We start from the raw sequence: 23190 nt of genomic DNA on the forward strand, positions 1-23190 counted from the left end.
TAATATAATCCAACCAAACTTTACGAGTGATTAACATAAGTTACTCAAAATTGTTCACTCATTCATAATTAATCACAAACAAAAGTTTGAAGAATGGAGTAGTGAAGGGCAGTCATTTTCTGTTATTCCCTTCTTTCTATGTTACTAGTTTTTTTTTTTTAAACATTTTTGGGTTCAGAACTTGAAGTCACCCATAATTGTACATCAGTACAAAATACAATTATCTTGATTATATTATACAAGTCAAGGCATTGGATACAGTTGAAAAGCTGTAGAGATAGAGGAAACTTTCATGCACCTCTAATTAGTTTCAATCAAGAGAGGCATAGTTGGCCTCATATTCTCTAACAAACCCTTCTTCTGCAGCAAAACCACTATTTCAGACATCGGTGGCCTTATTTCCGCAGATGCTTGAGTGCAAAGCAAACCAATCTCTACAATTCTCTTAACTTCCTCAGCATCATAATCATTAGGATCCAAGGCATTGTCCACCAACTCTAAGTGCATGCCTCTCTCATACAGTTCCCAAGCCTATCAAGTGGGATTAAAGTGAAACGGAATAAGAGAGTAGAAAATGACAAAGCATGGGCCAGGTTAATTCTTTTAAATATTTATTTATTAGATTTTATTTTTTGATAAAGAAGGAAGAGCTTTTCCAAAAGACTTGATAAGATAACATGTTAAAGAGTCCTTCATATAAAATTTCTTAAAGTAAAATACTGTCATTTTAAATAGTCATGAGAATTGTCTCACCTTTTTGAGGAGGTATTCGCCCTCAGCATCACCATTAACCTTTAATTCATTGCACTTTTGACCAGTAATGATTTCTAAGACTACAACACCATAGCTATAGATATCGACTTTTTCTGATAATTGGCCATAAATTGCATACTCCGGTGCTGTGTATCCTCTAAAAAATATATGATATGTAAGCATAACATCTCAGACTAAAACTCATAAACGTTCATATCCTACAAAATCTAAATAGATATATGCACTATAAAGCATTGTGTAATAGAATCGTTTTGCTAACTTGTATATAGATTTTATCAATACCTTGGGGCAATCCAGGTATCATAATAATAGTTAACAGAATTAACAAATAAGCTAAATAAAAACAAAAGTAACTATTTAAACTTACAATGTTCCTGCAACTTTTGTGCTAAGATGAGTTTTGTCCTCAGGTATAAGTCTTGCTAATCCAAAATCGGCAATTCTAGATTGAAGATCATCATCTAATAGGATATTGTTACTCTTTATATCTCTATGTATAATACGAACATGAAATTCTTCATGTAGATAAGTCAAACCCTTTGCTATTCCTAAAATGACTTCATATCGTTGCTTCCAATTGAGAGAACATTTCTTTTGACCTACTTAAGTTCACAAAATTTGAAAGGTAAGAAAAACAAAAGAGTTAGACATCGAAACGATTTTCAAAATTACGTACAATATAGACAATGGATCTTGGTGCTCCCTCGCAGACAAGATCTCTAATTATAAAACTATGTCATGCGATTTAAAGTGTTCTTTTATGAGTCAATGAAGCGTTGTAAAGTTGATAATATGTTCACACCTCATAATGATATTATACGAAGCAAAACAGTTAATTCTTAAAGAATTAATTTTTGTGGAATGAAATAAGATACCAAATAAGTATTTGTCAAGACTATTGTTTTTCATGTACTCATAAACAAGGATTCTGTCATGGCCTTTACTGCAACATCCCAAAAGTCGAACAAGATTCCGGTGGTGAACATGGCTTATTAGCTTCACTTCACTCTCAAATTCTTCATCTATCTTGTTGGAGTGATGTAAAGCTAATTTCTTGATGGCAACTACTTTACCATTCCACAAAGTGCCCTAGAAATGATTATTCAAGTATGAAAGTGTTATTACTTATTCAATTTATGCATTTCTCCTGTATAAGAAAAATCTAAAGTTTCAAAAGACTATATAAACCTCACTTTGAGACATAGCTCAAAAATAGTTATATATATATATATATGTATGTATGTATGTATGTATGTATGTATGTATGTACACGCACCTTGTATACAACACCAAATCCACCTTCTCCTATTTTATTTTCTTCACTAAAATTATTGGTTGCTGTCTTCAAATCCTTGTAACTGTATGTAATTGGACCATTCAGATTGCTTGCCCCAAGTATGTCTCCTGGTATGGAAAACATTAATCAAAGTCTCTTTTCGTAATTAAATTAAATGGTAGTCGAAGACTATTCAACTTGTTTACCTCTAGGAACCCTCTTTGGGTTTTTTCGTCGTCTAATAATCAAGGCAAATAACAATGCAATGAGGATCAAAGCAAGAGATACACCTCCAGCAACTCCACCAATAATGGACCCCTTATTGTTTGAACGACCTGTAAAACAAGAAAATAAAAGCACATTTTTCATATTCAGACAGGTATATGTACATTACATGTCAAGTTATACGTACAAATGTACACAATGATTTTAAAAGTTGTCATGTAGTACACATTTCAATGTCGGATACTAATATAGTAAGGTCATTGATCCTATAAAGCAAATACTTCAAAGGATAAATATAGATCCATTTTCATAATTGCTCGGAAAATTTTTTGTGTACACTTATAAAATGCAACATAATCATTTTTTATTGCCTTGTTTAATATTAAAAAAATTTCAAAATATCTTAGTAAAAAATATAAAATATTTTAGGTTTTTTAAGGTGAAATTAATAATTTTTTTCAAAAATACCTTAGGGGGTAATTACGATTTTTTTAATTGAAACATCCTATTAATTACTAAACAAAAGGTAAACATGGAAATAGTAAAAGTATTAAATTATATTAAATGGAGGGAGTATTAAATTAACCATGTGATATTATATATATAGATATATATATTTATATATATTCAAGCAAAAATCATGTATTGTTGATTAGTAAAAAATAATAATAACATTTAAAAAGTTGCACCTAAATTCCATTCCATTAAAAAAAGGACGATATTATTGTTTAATCAAGATTCTTTCTGTTTTCATATAGGTAAACAACTTGAGAAGTACTATTTGACAAAGTTACTACGTGAAAAAAATTTTACACCGTTGTAAAATCCTTATATATATATATATATATATTAAAAAAAATTACAGTAGTGGGGGTTACCTTGTTTGAAGAAGGGTGTGATATCGATGGTACGGTTATCAGAAAAGAAGGAAGTGGTGGAATATCTCAAAAAACAGCCATTAGCATAAGCCCTACCATCTGAATTGGGAAGACAAGTCTGCATATTGTTGTACTGAGTATTCAAGCAATCCTCGCACTTACTCTGTGTGATAGTTTGAATACATTGAGCAAATGCATAAATGGTTGCACCATTATCAGACACTTGCGTCTTTGTGGCTGCAGAGAAGGCAGTGATCCTTGGTGTTGCTTTCTGTAGATTCATTAGCACTTGTTCCACATTAAGGTGAATACGGTGGCTGGTTCTTCAGAAGTCTGATTCCCACACGATGTGCTGTTGAAAGCTTGCGTCGTTTCGTCAACGAAACTGCTGCTGATGTCAACCTTAAACACAGTACCACAAATATCCCCAATCATTTTTTCAAGCTCAATACACCCACACACGAATCAAGCTAGTAAGATGAATCTTTCAACTTTGCTGCTATCAATTTAGAAAATCAGTTGATTGATTGATTTCTATTATATGTAAATTAACCATAATGAAATACTCACGCCATTAAAAAATATAAGACACTTTTAACCTAATTATATCTCTAATAAATTAATTAATTGTCTTTAAATTATTGATACCATTTTTTACTGTAAAGGATTGAGTGGTTTATTTATTAAAGATATTTTAAAAAAACTTATTAATTTTACATTAAAAAACTAAAAATGTCTAATTTTTTTTTAAATAAGGAGTATTGTAGTAGACTAATAACTGACATGGTATATTTTATTCATGTCAAAATATATTTTTTTGGTGAGTAGTAACTATTGTGTATTTAGATTAGGCTTTGTGTATTGCCAATAGTGTCTCACTCACACAGAATTTAAGTTATACTATGATCTGATCAGTAGTCATATAAAGATATATAATATCCCAACCCAATTACTTCAAGCATAATATTTTCTGGGGAGGATATTTTAAAAATCAGCCTACTATTAGATCTGAAATAAATCTAACTGATGAAAATGGAAGAGTACGTAAAAAAAAAAAAAGAACTTTTTTATTGACAAAATAAATAAGAACTATAATTTCTCAATTGCATGCCTTTTTGGAATTAGCTAGGGCAAATTAAAATTAGTGTAATATCAATTAACATGGATTAATATTAATATTTTATATAAGTGATAGAAAAAAATTAAACAATTCGATAAGAGTAAAAATAGAACTGGAAAATACTTCTCACTTAGGGCAGAAATTGCTTATGTTTGGATTCAGGGCTCATCAAGTGATGACCACGGTCCTCATAACTTGATGAGCTTTTTAGATTTTTATTTTATATTTATTCTAAAAAAATTGTAAAATTTTAATAAATTTATCTTATCATTAATCTGAACAATATAAATGTAATTTAGATGATCTAATTTAATGTTAATTTTTTTATAAATTCAATATCCAAATGTACTATTCAATCTGGATTTAATATTAAAATTTTTATAATTTCTATAATTTTTATTCTGAAAAATATAATATTAAAAAATAAATATGAAGATAATCTCCAACTATATAGAATACATCTAAATAATTAATTTATAAAAATTATAAAAATATTTAATAGTAAATTAAATCATTCAGATTACATATGTATCGTCCAGATTGATAATAGGGTATATGTATTAAAATTTACAATTTTTATTTTAATTATAAAATAAAATACAAAAATAAAACAAGTAAATCTGGACTTATTTGGACAATCCAAATTGCTTATTGGGTGATGAGCATAGAAACCGAAATTGCTTTGTCCATAACCCATGTTTATTAAAAATAAAAAAGTAACATCAATATCGTTTAGTTCTTTTATGTTTTTTTGACTGGGTTTTTTTCTGTTGTGAACTTTTTGAGGTTGGCTCTATGAACGGCATCCTGGTTGATAAAAAAAAAAAATTAAAATCACATAAAACCATTCTTTTTTAGAGGTTATGGGGGTATACATAATTGTCCATGATTGACATATCACTTTCCAAAATGAATCAGATTTTAAAATAATCGAGTGTCTAGCTATTCCAATGTTATACGTCTAAAATATTATATGCCCGGCTTGATTGGATACCTATTTGGAATCAATTTATTGACCAAAATCATTGTTTTGTAAAATTTATCTAAACATCTTCAAGTTTTTTTTGTCTATTCGGCTGGTGAAACTCTATTCTAAAAAAGCTATTTTTTCCTTCATTTGAAAATCAATTTATCAGTATTTGAGCATTTTTTCTTTTTCTTCACTTTATGATTGATTTTAAAAAATTATCTAAACATCTTCAATTATTAAAATTAATTTCATAAAATATTATTCAAACATTATCACATTTTGTTAATTAATTTTTGCCAATTGAAACCCAAACACAACCCCCATCTCATATTATAAGAATATTTAATATAAGATCAAGCATATTAATAAAGCTCAATAATAAGTATTTATAAACTTACTTTTTCAAAAACAAAACTATGAACTTTCAATAATACTCATACATATTTAATCATTATACTACAATATCATTTTAATTTTTTTCACTTCAAGACTAGTATTAAAAATTACATAAAATTACATTGTTAATGAGATTATATTTTTGTAAATTATCTGAGGCAGTAAAATACTTCCAAAATTGCCTCATGTGATAGGGATGAAATATTTATCAAAATAGGCTTTTCGTTATTGGGGAAAAAAATTAAAGGTGAAACTTGAACTTGGTCGACGGGTTGTACCTGAGGAAGCAGCCGTCGTAGATGACATGGGCACCGGAGGTACCGGAGGCACATTTTCGGATTTGCTCGGCGGCCATATCGAAGCACACGACACAGTCTGCGACGGAGAGGTAGTTCCTACATTGAAAAAGCGTGGCAACGGGGTTTCCTCCATGGTCTTGCCGTGCGGTGGCGAAGTGCTTGTTCTGGTCATTGATCTGCTTTCTAATGTCTCGAAACGTTGCGTTTAGGTTTTCATCAAAGACGGAGACGTTGTAGCCGACGAATACGTTGGAAATGAAGTATGAGTTGCACTCACTCTTAAGAAGATAGGTCTGTGGGTCCGAAACGACGCCGTTGAGGATCCATAACGCGCAGAAAATCAAGGCAAGGAAGGGAAGGAGGAGATTAGGACGACGTCGTTGAAGCATCGATCTGATGAAGAAGCAAAAAAGAGAGCTGGGAAGGACAAGAAGGCTAAGGAAGTAGTACTTATACGGAGGAACAGAATGAAATGATATTGATTAAGTACACCATTTAATGATGAGATTTGGGTATTCATTAATTAATGAATTTATTAATTTATATATAGAAGACTTTCAACTATATATAAATATTTATTTTTTAATGTACAATAAAATATGAAAAAAGGACCCGGATATTCAATTCCATTTTCGGATGGTACTGTGTCAATGAAAGTTTTTAGACTTTTTGCATAGTGCTCGTGGTCGTGGAGAAATGGACCCGGATGTTCATTCATTCATGATGATGAGTTATGAATTGGAGCTGCCTAACTTGTTGAATTGAGTGGCCTAAATTCGTTCAAAGTCTTTTATATTTTTCAAGTCAAATATTCTCGTCTGTATATAAATATTATTTGTTAATATACAATAAAATATAATTTATTCTCCAAATAAGAATAGAACATCACTTGAATTTTCTTTATTTCAAGTGTATATATCCCTTATTTTCAAATATGATTTTTATATACATGTTCATGATCATATCCTTCAAGACATGTATAATAATAATTATTATTATTATTATTATAAAATCAGTGGGCCGGGGCTGTTTATCCGAATGTTGCCATCATTTTCAAATTTTGAAGGATTCAATGGCAATTTATGAATTGTTTTCATGGCCATACCTAGTGATCGACATGAGTTGTCAAATATTCCCAAGAATATTATGACGACCAATCAGGCAATCACAATCGGTCAAGTGATGCCGTTGCCTTTTTATTTACGCTTGACAGTATATAAAACATAATTGCCTTTAATAAAAAAAATTGAAAAGAATTGCGTTGCAAACCCGGTCCCAAAACCAACATATTTATATTAAAGGCTTAATAGAGTCTGAAATAATTCTACAAACTCAAAGACCTTTTTTGCAATTGATTTTTTGGTTAGACGTTGGAATTGCCCCTTTGCGACATAAATGGACCATTTGTCAAAAGTAAATTGACTTTGATTGTTATTCATAAATTTTTTGTTGTAAATTTAATTTGGATAACTTGTATTCCTCTTCAACAAATGTAGACCAAATGGAGTATGTGAATAAATAGATGTTTTGTTATAAATATAAGTGGGCTTTTAATGCTATTTACAAATGTTTTGTTGTGTATTTCAGAAAAGAACAATTCAGTTTTTTCACCCAAAAAAACTTACTCTCTTGATCTTATTTATATGGCAAAGAGAGAATATTAATTTTGATTTTATTTATAGAACACTTCATTATTTTTTATATTCATCTTTATTTATCTGCTTTTATTAAATGTTAGAAAAAAATCATTAAAAAATTATTTTGTCCCTATTAAGGGTAGAGGTGAAAAGTTATTAAATTTTAAGATAAAATTAATAAAGTGTATTTGCAAGAGAACTACAACGTCCTCAATTTTCAAACCAATTTTTCTTCATTAAAAGGGCAATTAATTCCAAAACTCAAATTTTCAACACTTACTATGGTAATAAAGAGTAGAAATAATTTTCAAACACTACCATGATAATAAAAGGGATTACTATGGTACAAAAACAAAAAGATATTATTATAAAACCCTATTATGATAGAAAACAGCTTACCATAGTAATTAAAAATCACATCAAATTTTAAAATGGTATACCATGATAGAAAATGATTTTCATACAATAAATTCATTTTCAAGTCAACTACCATGTAGAAAATGATCTACCATGATAGAAGGAATTAAACATAGTAATAAAGACCTATCAAGGTAATTTAGAAACTAACTAAATTAATTAAATGTGTACCTAATAGAATCCCATTAAAACAAGTATTTGAAATCCAAAATATTGTTAGGAATTATGAATATTTGTAAAGTGTGGTTCTCAGAGGTTAAATTATCCAAAAACAAATTTAAAAAAGGTTAAAGTGTTCAAGAGGATCTTTTTGAAAACAATTTTTGAAGCAAGAGCAAATTTATAGTTTTTGGATCATCTGCCACGGCTAACGCAACCTATACCATGGTAGATGGCACAAAAAAATCACTCCTCTAGGAGGCAATGAGCCACGGCTCAAAGGATGTGCACTATTGCACACAGTTCTTATCAACACTATATCATAATAAATAGTAAATTATAACTTTAAATCTGTATAACTTTTAGTACACTTATTCAATTTGAGTTATTCAGATGTCCACATAAAACTTACTACAAAATTTAGCTAATGACTTTTGTTTGGTATAAAAAATTCCTCTATATAATTTTATCTACAAATACTTATTTAGAGTCAAAAAAACAACTTTCCAAACATTATTATAACTTCTCAAACCAACACCAAAGCCAAAAACTATTTTGTGAACCACTTGACTATATCACATATGCATAATATGACTTAAATCAATCATCATCTTAATCACATATGCACAAAATTACCAATTGAGTTACAGTCACCCAGCACAATCATAATAAAAAATTTCACATAACTTGCCATAAATTAAATCCATCACACCAAATACAATCTTAACACTTTGAGCATACAAAATAAGACCATGAATGTCAAAAACTAACTCATTCCACCCATATACAAGTTTGATCAAATGAGTAGAGTCACAAATGCCCTATTACATAATTATGCTTTTAGGTTTGCAAAAATAACATCAAATGCCAAAATGAGTAATGAGATAGAGTGGTGTCCACACACCACAACTATATCTCTGGTGCTTCTCTGGCTAGATTGTAACATCTTGAAATTTAATTTAAGATTAATTAAGTTAATCAAGGACAAATGAATAATTTTAGAGGAATATTTAAATATAAATAATTTTAGTTAAGAGGTTATTATTGAATTTATAAATCCAAATCCTAAGTTATATTTTTTTAGAAAATAGAATTATTATTATTATTATTAAAATAGAAAAGGGATATGAAATAAATAAAAAGAAGAGAAATAGATAGGAAAGATGTTGGTACATGTAGGGGTGTTCAAGGGACGAGACGGGACTGGGACGCCCCTGTCCCATGCCCCGTCCTAAAAAAATATTAGGACTAAATTTTGATCTCGTGTCCCCTCCTGTCCCGTTAGGAGTTGGGACGAGACTGGGACATCCCGCCATCCTGATAAATCGGATAATATTAAAGAAAGATTTGAATAATAATGTTCATTAAAATTTTAACTCATATAATTTATTAAGTTTAAAATCAAATCACAACAATTTAAAGTCAATTATTGAATTACATTAATTACAACTATACATTATAATAGCAAATACAAATGATCTTTAGGCTATAAGAGTAGCAACAACAGGTAAGTCAAGCACAATATCAAATCATTGTTCTTCTATTTTAGTGGAAATGTACTAAGCTAATTACTCTTCTGAAAATAAAGCAAGAAATAAGATATAAATAAAAGTTATTAAATAGATATATATATATATATATATATAAGAATAAATTATATTAATATAATTAATATATTATAAAGAAAGATATCATCATGTTTACTCTATGTTATTAAAATTATCAATATAAAAAATTTAATTTTAAATAAGAATTGTGAGTATTGAAATTATTATTGATATACTTAATAGAAGTATAAATTATATTAATATAATTAATATATTTAAAATAAAAAATTATATATATATATAATATTCAAGAGGGGATGGGACGGGACGGGACGGGACGGGACATCCCGATGGTAATTTCGTGTCCCGTCCTGTCCCGTTCGAACCCATTTTCTGTCCCATCCTGTAAAGTCCTATCCTAATTACTTTTGAGTTGAAATAAGACCCGTCTCGATATGATCGGGATGATACCAGGCCAATCAGGATTGGTCCAAATTGAACACCTCTAGGTATGTGTGAGTGTTCAATGTATGCATATATAACATAAAAGAAAAGAAAGAAAAAGAAGAAAATGATTATAAAATAAAAAACATGAAATGAAGAGATGGGGCAGACAATTCAGCGTGTGTATATTAAATGAAACAAAGAGGCAAATGTCAATTTTCTCATGTGGGACCCACAACTTTTTTTTAAAGCAACACACTTTGTTTCTTTTCTTCATTTCCCTTCCCTCGTCTTTTCATTCCTCCTTCCACGCACAGAGAGCGAGCGACGCTGCTATGGGAGCTGATTTAGAAGTGAAGCTCCATAATAGGATACTTCAAATGAGATTTTAAGTATTCTAAGATTAGGTAAGTGTTTTAAATATTTTTTTCTTAGTCATTTTTTCCTTTGAGATTGCAGATTTTGAGATTTTGAAAAACCTAATGTTTGAAATACGGATGATTTTTAATGAGTAAATTTAGTTATTGAGGTTGTTGGTAGTATAATAAATATTCTAGAGTATTATTTTGTTGATAAGATTGGAATTTGAGGCCTTTGAGTTTATTCCTAAATCTCTATGGATGGATTTTTGGTTAAATTTAAAAATATAAATTTATTGTTGATATTTAGATATTATTTGAGATGAGAAATAAATTATTATGGAAGAATAATGATTCTAGGATTGAAATCAAATTTACAATTTTTGGGTATTTTTATGTGCAAATTTTTGGATAAAAGAGAAATTTTGATATTAGAAAATTATTTGAATAATGTTTTTAGCCAAATTCAATGAAATTATTGTGAAGGAGACTATTGAACTAAGTTGATAGGTTTAAATACATGAAATTAAATTTTAAAACTCAAGAAGCTATGACAAAGGTCTTAAAAAAATGAAATAAAATAAAATAAATACTTAGGTGTTAAAGTATGAGTGAAAATTGTGTTAATAATATTATTGACACATTGGAATATGATAAATTATAGATTAATTTCTTTTTGACACCATTCAAGCTTGGAAAGCTTTGGAAGTGTTGTAACTTGAGGGGTAACCTTTGACCTCTCAAAGGTGAGGTAGTTGGGAGAAATATATTTTATGCATTTGTATGTTAATTAATTAATTATGTTGGTGAAACAAAAGAATATATATATTATATATATCTAAATTTTGAAATGGTTGTTTGTAATGCATGTGGCTTTGTTGAGACTTTATGATTTGTGACCAAATTAATTATGACTTGGTGTGAGTAATGAGATTGATGGTTGATGATGATGTGTACATCCTTGATTATAAATTGTGGACTATGCATAGTGATAAATTGTATATGAGCATGTTGAGTTTTTATATGATGCTAATGTGGTTTTATGTGATAATATAAAAATTGATGCAAGAGGCATGATTGAAATATGATGATTCTTGATGTTTGTTGAGTAAGAAAGTTGATGAGCATGTGGATAATTGTGAATTATATATATGAGTTTTTGAAATGCATTTTCTCATAAGCATGATCATATGGCAGGAGTTCGTCTTAGTGAAGGAGTTAGCGGTTATGCAAAATCCATATGGTACTTGGATATTAATCGATAATCCTAAGGGTTATAGTCGCTACTTACCTTATAAGGTACTGTAGCAGTGTTCCTATTAAGGGACTTGACCCTACTGGCCTACCTAGAGTTTTAGATAGAGCTAGTTTTGGGTAGGACACCCCATAGTATGTGATTTGAGGGAAACGTGTTAATAAGTGAGTAAGGTAACCCTGGCCCGGTAGCCCCTCACGATATGATTAAGGCCTTGGGTAGTCTTACTATACGAACGATCCTTCCAGTTGTTGGGCCATGGATTTCATGTCAAAGGAAATAAGGGGGGATAAGGAAGAGATTGATCATGCATATTATTATCATCATGCCATTTAGTGATTGATAGTTATGTTGAGAATATGATTATAATTGTAGAAATGAGAACATGTAATTATGTGAATAATGTATATGTGGCTATTTGTGCAAATTTTGTACTTGACTTTATTCTTGAGATTATTCACATGAGTTAGATGTTAATGTGATTAATATGTTATTAATGTGATTGTTTATATGGTCACTTTGATAAATTTTTTAATCACTTGCATTCATGATTAATTATTATGCATTTGTATAACTTAGATGTACCTTAGTTATTGAGTAGTTGTACTTACTCCTCTCTTTTAACATATTATAGGAGCTAGCTCATCTCAGAAGAACAGAGGAAAGGAGCATTAGGTCAAGTGATAATAATCACTTCAGTAGGCCTTTCTCATTTTTTATTTGATATGTGCATTTAGTTTATGATATTACCAATTAGGATAATATATTTTTGATCCACTTGCATTATGGGTTTTTGTGTGGAGGAAATGTATTTTGGGCCACTGGGAATGTGGTTTGATGCTTGTGTTATATTAATGGGCTAAATATTTGTGCAAGTGGTAATAGTTATATCTATTTAATTTAAGAACTTGAATGTTGTTATGGTCTCCCCTTATATTTTTTATGTCCAAGGGTGAGCAATTGATATTAATCATATGTGATGAAAAAGGAAAATTCATGCATATGATGGGCTATTGATGAATAGATGATATTAGAATATGATGACTGGGTAATAGTTATTGTGATAAATGTGATTGAGAACTTGGCCCCCTGGCCTAGTTATAGAAGGGTTTGAGTGGCCAAGTGTTATGTTGTAAATGTATATATGTATTGTGGAGTAAGGCATAGAGAGAAAAAAAAAAAGGGAAGCTTTTCTCCTATGTTGATGTGTTTCCTTTATCATGCTTCCGCTATCTAATTGAATGATATGAGTTCTTAAAATATTTTAAAGATTTGGGATCCTTTTGTGTTAAATCGTTTGTGAAATTACATGTTAAGAATTTATTTAGATTAATCTCTTATAGATAATCTTTTGGTTTAGTCTTTGAATTACTATAGTTAATTTAATGACTAAATCCTAATTTAGGATGCCCTTTACAAATGCGCTTTTTATGTAACAGTCCTCACCCCACCCATCGGGGGTCTTTTAGACTGAAGCCTTAACCTCGCACAGCGAGCCCAGCTTTCTCTAAAGTAATACTTGAGTTATTCCTCACCCTACCAAAGAGATCTTTTGGAGTCTTCTCAGACTCGAACCCCCAACCTCTACCACCTTAAGGAAGTTGAAGCAAGTTTAGTACCATTGGGTCACCTTGGGGAAGCTGGGCCTACTACACGGCTCCAGTCTAAAAGACCCCTAATGGGGTGGGGTGAGGATTGTTACATAGATCCTTCCCTGAAAAATTATTGACCATGGGGAATGAGATATAAAGGTCTCAATAACCAATACTAATATGCCATAATGCATGCAATGCAACTAATCACGTAATTGCTAAGCAAGCATACAAAACATATTTCCAAACAAATAATATCCAACAATATGAACAACATGCATGACTACACTATATATCCTCCTTACACTGAGACTAAGTCCATACCCAACGAGGGCTTATTACACAACACTGAACTCACCAGATTAAAGGTAAGCCAGTTTAAGCTACAAGCCATACTCATTAGGCTCGATGAGGGCTTATTACGCGACACTCGAATAAAATTTGAATAAGAAATCACCAAACATCATTTTCAGTCCCTACAAATCATGCGTGTGATATTTCCAAACAATAATACATCTGAACAAATGCTTCTAAACAATAATTTTTTACTAACATCATCATATAAAATATAAACCCTCTTGGCAATAATAAATTTCCAAACAACCAATTTGCATTTCTAAACATATCATTTTCTAAACAACATTAATTTTTAATAAAACGCACATAATCAATCACAAACATACACCATAACAAATTAGCAAAGGTAACATTTACCCTTGCCAAGCAAATTTCCCCAAACAAGTATTGTTCACCTCCAATGGTGCTAACACCACAATTTATACATAATACAATATTAGTCATTATTAATACCATGCTAATTATTGCTAATACAAGTGCTTAAATACTAATCACACTCCATCATATTTAGGTTAATTAATCTCATTAACACAAAACATTCACACCAATCTAAACCCTTAACCATACTCATAATCATCATCAAAATCCATCCACTTAGTCTAGTGCTTCAAATCTTAGCTACCCTTTGTCATAAACACCATCAAAATAATCTACGTTACACTTATTTAACCTCAAAACAACTATTAAATTCAGACACAAAACCCCATCATTAGACTCTACTTAAACTACTAAAAGAAAGATTAAGGGGTAAAAGATCATATTAGAGGAGTTACCTTAGTAATTGGGAGTTAGAAAACGTGCTATAGAGATGGGAAATGGGAAACCCTAGCAGAGAGCCTCAAAATTGCACTCACTCCCCTCCTTTTCACTCCTCTTTGTTTTTGTATTGAACAGAAACTCTTAACAACAAAAATCATGTACAAAACAACACACTTCAATAAGGCCTAATGGCCCAATATCTAGTTTGAAACCTAATCAACCCTCATATATGATCCTAAGCTTAATTTAAATCATACTTAAGTGCTCCAGTATTTAATTAACCTCCAATAACATCAATCACAAATAAGTTTTCAATTACAAACCTTAATTCCATAGTAAATCCTAAATTCTACTCCTCGTATATCTAGAATTTTTCGCAATTAAAATTTAATTAAAAACTAGAATGTTATGAGAGGCCTTTGGGCCTATAGAATATTTTAGATTCTATTAGACTTTTAATGCAAACATGTGGTTTGGGGCCTATAGTGCAATTTTCTGTAAAAAAAATAAATTTAAAGTATATATTTAGTTCGTTAACTTTACATAAAGTTTTATTATTAATTCTATAATTTTATAAAGTATCTCTTTAATTCTTTAATCCTAACATTGTTAGTTTCATTATAATAAATTTTTATATTAAATTTTTAAATATTAATAAAATATTCTCAAATGTCGGCATATTAAGTTTAATTTTTTAAAAAAATTAACAATGATTGCCACACAAAAAAGAAATTTGAAACTAATGTTGTTTGGGTTAAAGAACTGAAAAAAATACTTTATAAAATTAAGAGATTAAATTAAAATTTTATATAAAATTAAAGGATTAAAAATATATTTTAATAAAAAATAATTGAAAAATGAAGCCTTGAGGTGACATTGGGCCTGCGGAGTCATTTTCTCGCCTAGGGTCAAATGGGGCAGTGGAAATTAAAATTTTATATCTGATTGACTGATTCTTGCAGCAAATTAATTAATTGTATGCTTTTTGTACTCAATTTTGTTTCATAATAATTTAACAAAATATTATCAACATTTGAAAGAGTCATGATGATGCTAAATAATTGAGTAAACCAACGAGTGCGAACTCGAAATCATGGCGGAACGCTCAATCCAAACTGAGAAGTTTGAAACTTGGCTTTGTATAGTAATGATATAAAATCCATATCCTGTCACCCACTTACTTGGTTTAGTCTCACACCATGTTTATTTTTCCAAACTTCAGAGAGATATTTACAGCACAAAAATTTAGAAAATATTCAAAACTAAATATTCTTTGTTTATCTCTAAATTTTTTTAAAAAAATTAAAGAATTTTTTGGGCATAGATTGGTAATATTAAATTGGATTGAATTTAAAGACAATAAATAAAGGAAGACTCAAGAGTGAGAAGATTGAAACGGTTAAAGGGGAAAGCAGTTGACGATATTTCAACTGGCTTAGGACATTTAATATACCGTTTCCACAATGAAAATTGTCATAATAATACATTAAAAAAATCACATTCAGCCCCTTAAAAAAATTAATTACAGATAAAAATCAATACAGAATAAATTATTATTAAAATGATGAGAACATGACTTATTTTTTTTTTAAGGAGACTTGTTATTAGTCCTATTTGTGATTAATTTTTTTGAGGGGAGCTAGATGTGATTCTCCCTAATATATTTCATCTAATTTTAAATTAGGACATTTTTTTATCAACTACTCTTTTAGTCCTATGTATAGGATAGAGAGAGAGAAAATTTACTCTTATTTATAGGGCAATTACCAGTTTTTAATACTTCTCTTTACATTTTTGTCCTTATTAAATGTTTTGAATAAAAATATTAGTAATGATATTTAAGAATATTTATTAAGGGTAAATATAAAAACTTGTTAAATTTTTCGACAAAGTTGATGAGGTTTAAAATTTTCTTTAATTCTAGTGAAACATGTTAAAAATGACTTATAGATAAAACTAGAAGGAGAATGATTTATTCAAAATATAAAACACTTTACATTTTAAAAAATTTATCTTTTCAATTTTATCCTTTTATTAATTAATGTGATTTTGTAATTGGATACCACGTCAAATACCATCTAATTACACATGGCTGTTTGAAGCAGTTTAACAGGGAAAGATCTAGGGAGAATGACAAATAGGTCATAAAAAAATTAATTAATTCAAATTAGATCTAAAGTGTCAAAATTTAAAAATTTGTAACTTAATATCTAAATTTTTCAACTATATTGTGATAAATTTATAACTTTTTTTAAATGTTAATATGGTTGAAAAATAAAAAAAATTATTTGTCCTATTAAAATATGAAATACAAGTTGTAAATTCATTACAACAAAATTATAAAAGTAAGAGATTGGGTTGTAAATTTCTAAAATTTGACATCTAAAATTTAACATTTGGGACCTAACTTAAATTAATTGATCCTTTTAGGACCTCTCTATCATTCTCCCAAAGATCTACCTTTAGAAAGAAGAAGAAGAAGATAATTTTTATTATTGGAGTAGCATACTTTTCATTATATATATAAAAGTATGATAGCAAGCCGCGCATTAAATTGGGATTAACGATCAATTTACAAAATTGAGATTAATAGACAATATTAATGATTAATCATCATCAATTAATCCTTAATCGTGATTAAAGTCTAAGACCCTAATTAGCGATATTAACTGTAAATAATCCCATTTTTTACTTCCATTAATTTATTTAACCTCACATTAGCTTAACTAACACTATTAAACCACTTCATTAACTTAATCTTAGTTATCTAGCATTAATGTTAAGTTTAAACTGAATATTAGCACTTATTGAGCACTATCATTAGCATAAACTAATGATTGAAAACATAAGACAACATCCTATGACTCCATTCAAGTCATAAGATTGGGTAGAACCTTGTTGGAAATTCAAACATCAACTCTTCCACACCCAAAGACTCAAGAAAATGCATAAGAAAGGTAGGAGAAGAGAAGAGGAAGCTTACCTAATAATTTAGAAGCTTAAAATTAAAGATGGGAATCTGAGTAGGCTAGACAGAATATTCTAAAATTCAATATAAAACAAATTAAAGTCTGACATAAAATTCAACAAAGATTTAAACGTCTAAATTTAAGATGAAGATTAAAATCTTCATCAATATAAATTTAAATCCTCCTCATTACCATTAAAATGTCGCTGAGGGCGTAAGGTGGTGAGGGAGAGATAAGCAAAGAGAAGTAAGAGGCGATCATAAGGTCTAGTAGGGTTTAGAAAGTCAAGTGATTAGGGTTCAACAGGGTCCCTTCAAACCACTCAAACGCACATTCCACAAAAAATTTAAAAAAATGATAATAAGATAATTGGGCTTAAAGGGCTACCGAGGCCTAAGCTTTTTTTTACAAGGTTTATTAGGGCCAAACTCTTAAGCCTAGCTACTTTAAAAAAAAATATTTTTTAAGGCCCAAACCCTTATTTAAACAAGGTTTTTAGGCTTGCTCCGTATTCCTGACTCTACTTAAACTAGCCTCTAATGGAAACCAAACATAAACCCTAGTAGAGCTCCATTTTCCCTCTCAACTTCTTTCTCATTTTCTCTTCAATTTCTTAAACAAAATTACGTCTCTTGAATTTTAAATTTTGATGCATCTGTCACGAGACATGGCACTGTCCATCGTGATGGATGTCACAGTTTGAAAAACCCTAACTTAAGTCCATTAGTTTAGGCCTAAGGTGCCAAATGGTCCCATAATCCCCTTCTTAGCCTCATATAGGGTTCAATGGCCATCCAATTAGTCTAATTAATCCAATTAAGACCCAAATTAATTAACTTAACCTTTAATTAATTTTAATTAATCTTATTTTAAATTTTTGAGATGTTACACATGTTTTTTTGGGTTTCCTTATTGCATAAAAAATAAAACTGTGAAGTTTAGTTATATATATTTCACATTCATCCCAAAACTAACATTATGATCCTGCTACATCATTAGTCCTTCACTCCTTCTTAACCCATCCTTCAATATGAGTCTCCCAAACTTTGGTAGTAAAAAATTTGCTAATAGAAACTTGCTTATGCAAGAAAATTGCATATCAAAATTTATGAATTCCTAAATCATTTTAGTGATTTTCTGAAATCAAATTTATGAATACTTATACTAAACTTGTGATCAATTAATATCAAATTAATTAGACTTTGCGAATTGAAGAAAATTGTTAAAAAAAATTAGATTTGTGGTTTCCTAGATTGTTTTAGGCATTGGTGGAACAAAACTTATAATTACTTATACCAAATTTATGAACAAAATAAAATTAGTTGGACTTTGCTAATTGAAGAAAATTGCTTATACAAAGTTGTGATTTCTTATATCATTTTAGCCATTGGTGGAACCAAACCTGTGAATAATTATACAAAACTTGTGAATGATATAAAATTAGTTGAATTTTGTTGATTGAAAAAAAAAATTGTTGATAGAAAGTTATGATTTCATAGATAGCTTTAGTCATTAGTGGAACCAAACTTGTGAATACTTATACCAAACTTGTGAATGATATAAAATGAGTTGGTCTTTGTTAAGTGAAGAAAATTGCTATAAAAAGTTATGATTTCCTATATTGTTTTAGTCATTAGTCGTGGAACTAAACTTGCGAATACTTATATTAAACTTGTAAACAATATAAAATTAGTTGGATTTTGCTTATTGAAGAAAATTACTAGTAGTAAGTTATAATTTCCTATATCATTTTAGTTATTAGTGGAACCAAACTTACGAATAGCTATATCAAACTTGTGAACAATATAAAATTAATTGGACCTGTTGATTGGAAAAAAAATGCTGAAAGAAAGTTGTGATTTCTTAGATCATTTTGGTGGAATCAAACTTGTAAATACTTATAACAAACTTATGAACAATATAAAATTAGTTGAACTTTACTGATTGAAGAAAATTGATGATATAAAGTTGTGATTTCCTAAGTCGTTTTAGTCATTGGTGAAATTAAATTTGTAAATATTTATACCAAACTAATAAATCATATCAAAGTGATGGACTCAACTGGTTCAAGAAAATTGCCAATGTAGTAAAACTTGTGATTTCTTAAACTATTTTAATCATTAGTTAAATAAAACTTGTGAGCACTTAATTTAAACCTGTGATCGATATCACAGGACTCAATTGATTTAAGAAAATTACAAATCAAAGCTTGTGATTTCCTAAACTATTTTGTCATTAGTTTAACAAAAATTATGATTACTCAAACAAACATGTTACATGTAAGGCAACCTCTACCTACCCCATTTAGCATCAGCTCCATCAATCTGAAGTGTTATTCAACAATTCCCCATACTGTACATTTAATTTAATATTTTTGTGAGAAAATTACAATGAGGTCCCATAAAAGAGACTTAAATACAGCCAGGTCCCACAAGTAAGGAAAATTATTTTGAAGTCCCATGGTCCTTAAGGGTGATTAATTCTTAAAGTAAAATAACAGATTTTCCCTTAGCTAATTAAAAAGGAAAAAACAAAGGAAAGAGGAAAGAGGAAACATTTTCGTGAGTGATAACAGGAAGAGCAGCTGAGGTAGTATCTTGCAATTGTCTTCTGAATGAGCTATGGTAGGATCATCTTATAGCTAGAAAGTGAACCCATTCTTATGATCATCTTCAGTTTGAGGTAGGTAGGAGTTTCTGAAGGAAGAGAACCAATGTTCAAACCTTCTTACACTCAGCTTCGAGCTTCAAAGAATCTGATGGTGTGACCTCACTAAACTAGGTAAATGATGAGGTCGATTTTCATATACTCCCTGTTTGTAATATCCTCCTTCTCTTAACCCTAATCAACTCCAAATCTCAATTAATTAAGAGATTGGATTAAAGTAATTAACATAATATCAAGTTACAAATGGGTGAAAAAGTTGAGATCCTAAGTGTTCAAAACTAAAACCATTCTTAATGATCTTTAAAAGAAACAAATAAGAGTTCACAATTATGTAGAAGCATGGGATCATTTCAAGAAATAGTGTATTTTCTAAGGAAGCAGAAAACAAAACAATTTAACAAAAATTGGGGCATGTGTCGTGACTCGTTGAACATATGTTGCGGTGTGTTCACCTTTGGGTCATATGCCGTGGCTCATGGCACCATGCGTCACGATGCATTTTACAATCTATGACAGCAAATTCTACTGTCAATTTGACAGCTCCTGAGGCAAATTCTGATGCGCCCCATTCCTTTGTCCGATGTCCGATTGATGCAAATTAGGTATCTATAAAAAGCTCTTTTCAAGCTCTAACTGATGGCTTTAGTCTCATAATCAAATTATTACACAATAAAAATTAAGACACTCTTTTTAAAACTTGCACTTTTTTAATCTTTTTTACAAAACTAAGTGTCCAACTCATTCACTAAAAGCCAAAAGCCATTGACACCACTTAGACCGCATGTAATATGCTAAAACTCACTCATACAATACACCACACTACATTAAACACTTATAATTCACAATTTTACTACTCAACCCCTTAATCTCAAAAACATAAAAGGGGGAGTTCAAGCAACTTTTCATCAAATAATTCATAATCATCACACAATATGCCTAACTCTTACTTGCATTAGTATTTTGGCCCCATCACTAATATCACATTTCATAACTCACTCCCTAAGGCCCAAAATATACTTACAACTCACAAAATATATAATGAAAGTAAGAACCAAAATAGACTATTCCTAGTTGGTAATTTCAATTATCATATACACATAATGACTCAAAAATAAAAAGGCCTACTAAATAAGATCACAGTCCTAAGCCTTTCATTGCTTTCCTCTATCTAATCCTCTTGAGCTATTCCTGTAATATTGAAGATAGTGAGGTGAGTACAATCACTCAGTAACTAAGGTTCAACTAACTTATACTAATTCATGTCAATTAATTTTAAATGCAAGTGATAAGTATAATCAATTTCCAAATCATATAAAACATTCAAGAGCATAAATTCACATTTTCAGGCATAATACTCGTGAAATAATGCTTTTTAACAACTTTCATATAAAAGAGAGCTTGTCACATAATCAAATGACATATACTCAAAAGGGATTAATACTCAATTCATGATATTCATCATTAGGTTCATAATACAGACAACTATGTGCCATTTCTCACTATATGCATGATCGCACCTCTCTTATATCCTCCTTATTCCTTTGACATGAAACTGTAGGCTATAGCACAATGGGATAATCTATAATTCAAGACTTCTCTAGCCTAAATATTTATTAGAGGATTATCCAGCTAAGATTTACCCAACTCACTTGTGAATCACAATTTTTCTCATTTTCTCACACTATGAGGTGTCATGCTCTCAAAACTAGCTTCCTTGTTGAATCAATAGATAGCTAGCTAGGTTCAAATCTCTTGTTGAACTAATGGAATAGTCCCTCATCGAATAAGTGGGATAATGTGCATAAAAACAATCAAGGCAAGCCAACAACTTGGATGGGAGCCTTACCACATGGATTTAATTCTCTACTCTTCTTTCTAAGCGAACTCCTACTTCTTATGATCATGCAATGTATATATTATGTGACATTTTGAGGCATGCAATTACTCAATGTCAAGCATGCACAAACATATCATCATACACAAAAATAAAATCAACAAATACAATTCAATTATTGAACTCCTCATATTTATTAAACTCCTTAAGTTTACTTTTTATTGAACTCCACAACACATAAATCATTAAACTCCTCTAATTCACAAGCATTGTACCCCATCACCATTCACAACATTGGACTCCAAATAAAACAAATCATTAAACTCCAATTTAATCATTTAACTCACAATTCACATCATTGAACTCCTAATTAAACAAGTCATTGCACTCCATGTTTTTATAATCATTATACCTCACTCATTAAAAATCATTGAACTCTAAAATTTCAAAATCATTGAACTATATTAAATCACCACTTCATAGTGGGCTCTTCAAACAAAACAAACCACATTTGCATTTTAATCAATTTCACACAATTCAATTATCAAATATCAATTAACAAACCAATTAACACACAAAAGTATAAGATAGAATTCTCCAAATTACCTCAAACCTTTGAGAGGTCAAAGATTTTACCCTTTAAATACTCACTTCTAAAGCTTTCAAGAAGCTTGAATAGTGTCAAGGATAGTCACTCTATAAGCATTTACAATGCAAATAATCAATATTCATATTTGGGCTAATATTCACTATTAGCTTAATACTTCTTAATACTCAAGATTTATTCTTGAATCATATAAAAGTATCTATAAGATTTTCTTAGCTTCTTTTAATCCTCATTAGCATCATTGAACTCTTTAATGATCATTAATGGGACCACACTGTTCCAAACCAACACATTTATGGTGAAATTCGCATATTAAATGCTTTCCAACCATCAATCATTATAAATTCATAAATACTAAATTTTCTTAACTTAATCTACTCCCATTAACTCTATTTAAGTTAATAGGTTCGAATCCATAGCCTATATAGACTAAAAATCACCATTATCAACTAAACCCTAACTTCTACCACTAAGAAAATGGAAAAAGAGAGAAGGATTTAGGTGTAGGAAGCTTATCCTTAATGTTTATGAGATCCAAAATACTTTCAAAATTTAAGTTCTTTAAGCCGTAGCACTGCTCTCCCACTTTTCTCTCATATTTCTTTATTCTTCCTCTCTTTTCTGCTTCATTTTATGAACTTATGATAGT

The 23190-nt window shown here is 29.8% G+C and overlaps 1 pseudogene; it reads right to left on the bottom strand.

The window, feature by feature from the left end:
- Positions 1-211: 211 nt before the first annotated feature.
- Positions 212-6386, bottom strand: LOC129301899 (cysteine-rich receptor-like protein kinase 3; annotated as a pseudogene).
- Between the last annotated feature and the right edge of the window lie 16804 nt (positions 6387-23190).

The sequence above is a fragment of the Prosopis cineraria genome, unplaced genomic scaffold, assembly GCF_029017545.1.
Source record: "Prosopis cineraria cultivar Desert tree isolate PC_DT_omini unplaced genomic scaffold, ASM2901754v1 PC2, whole genome shotgun sequence".
NCBI lineage: Eukaryota > Viridiplantae > Streptophyta > Magnoliopsida > Fabales > Fabaceae > Prosopis > Prosopis cineraria.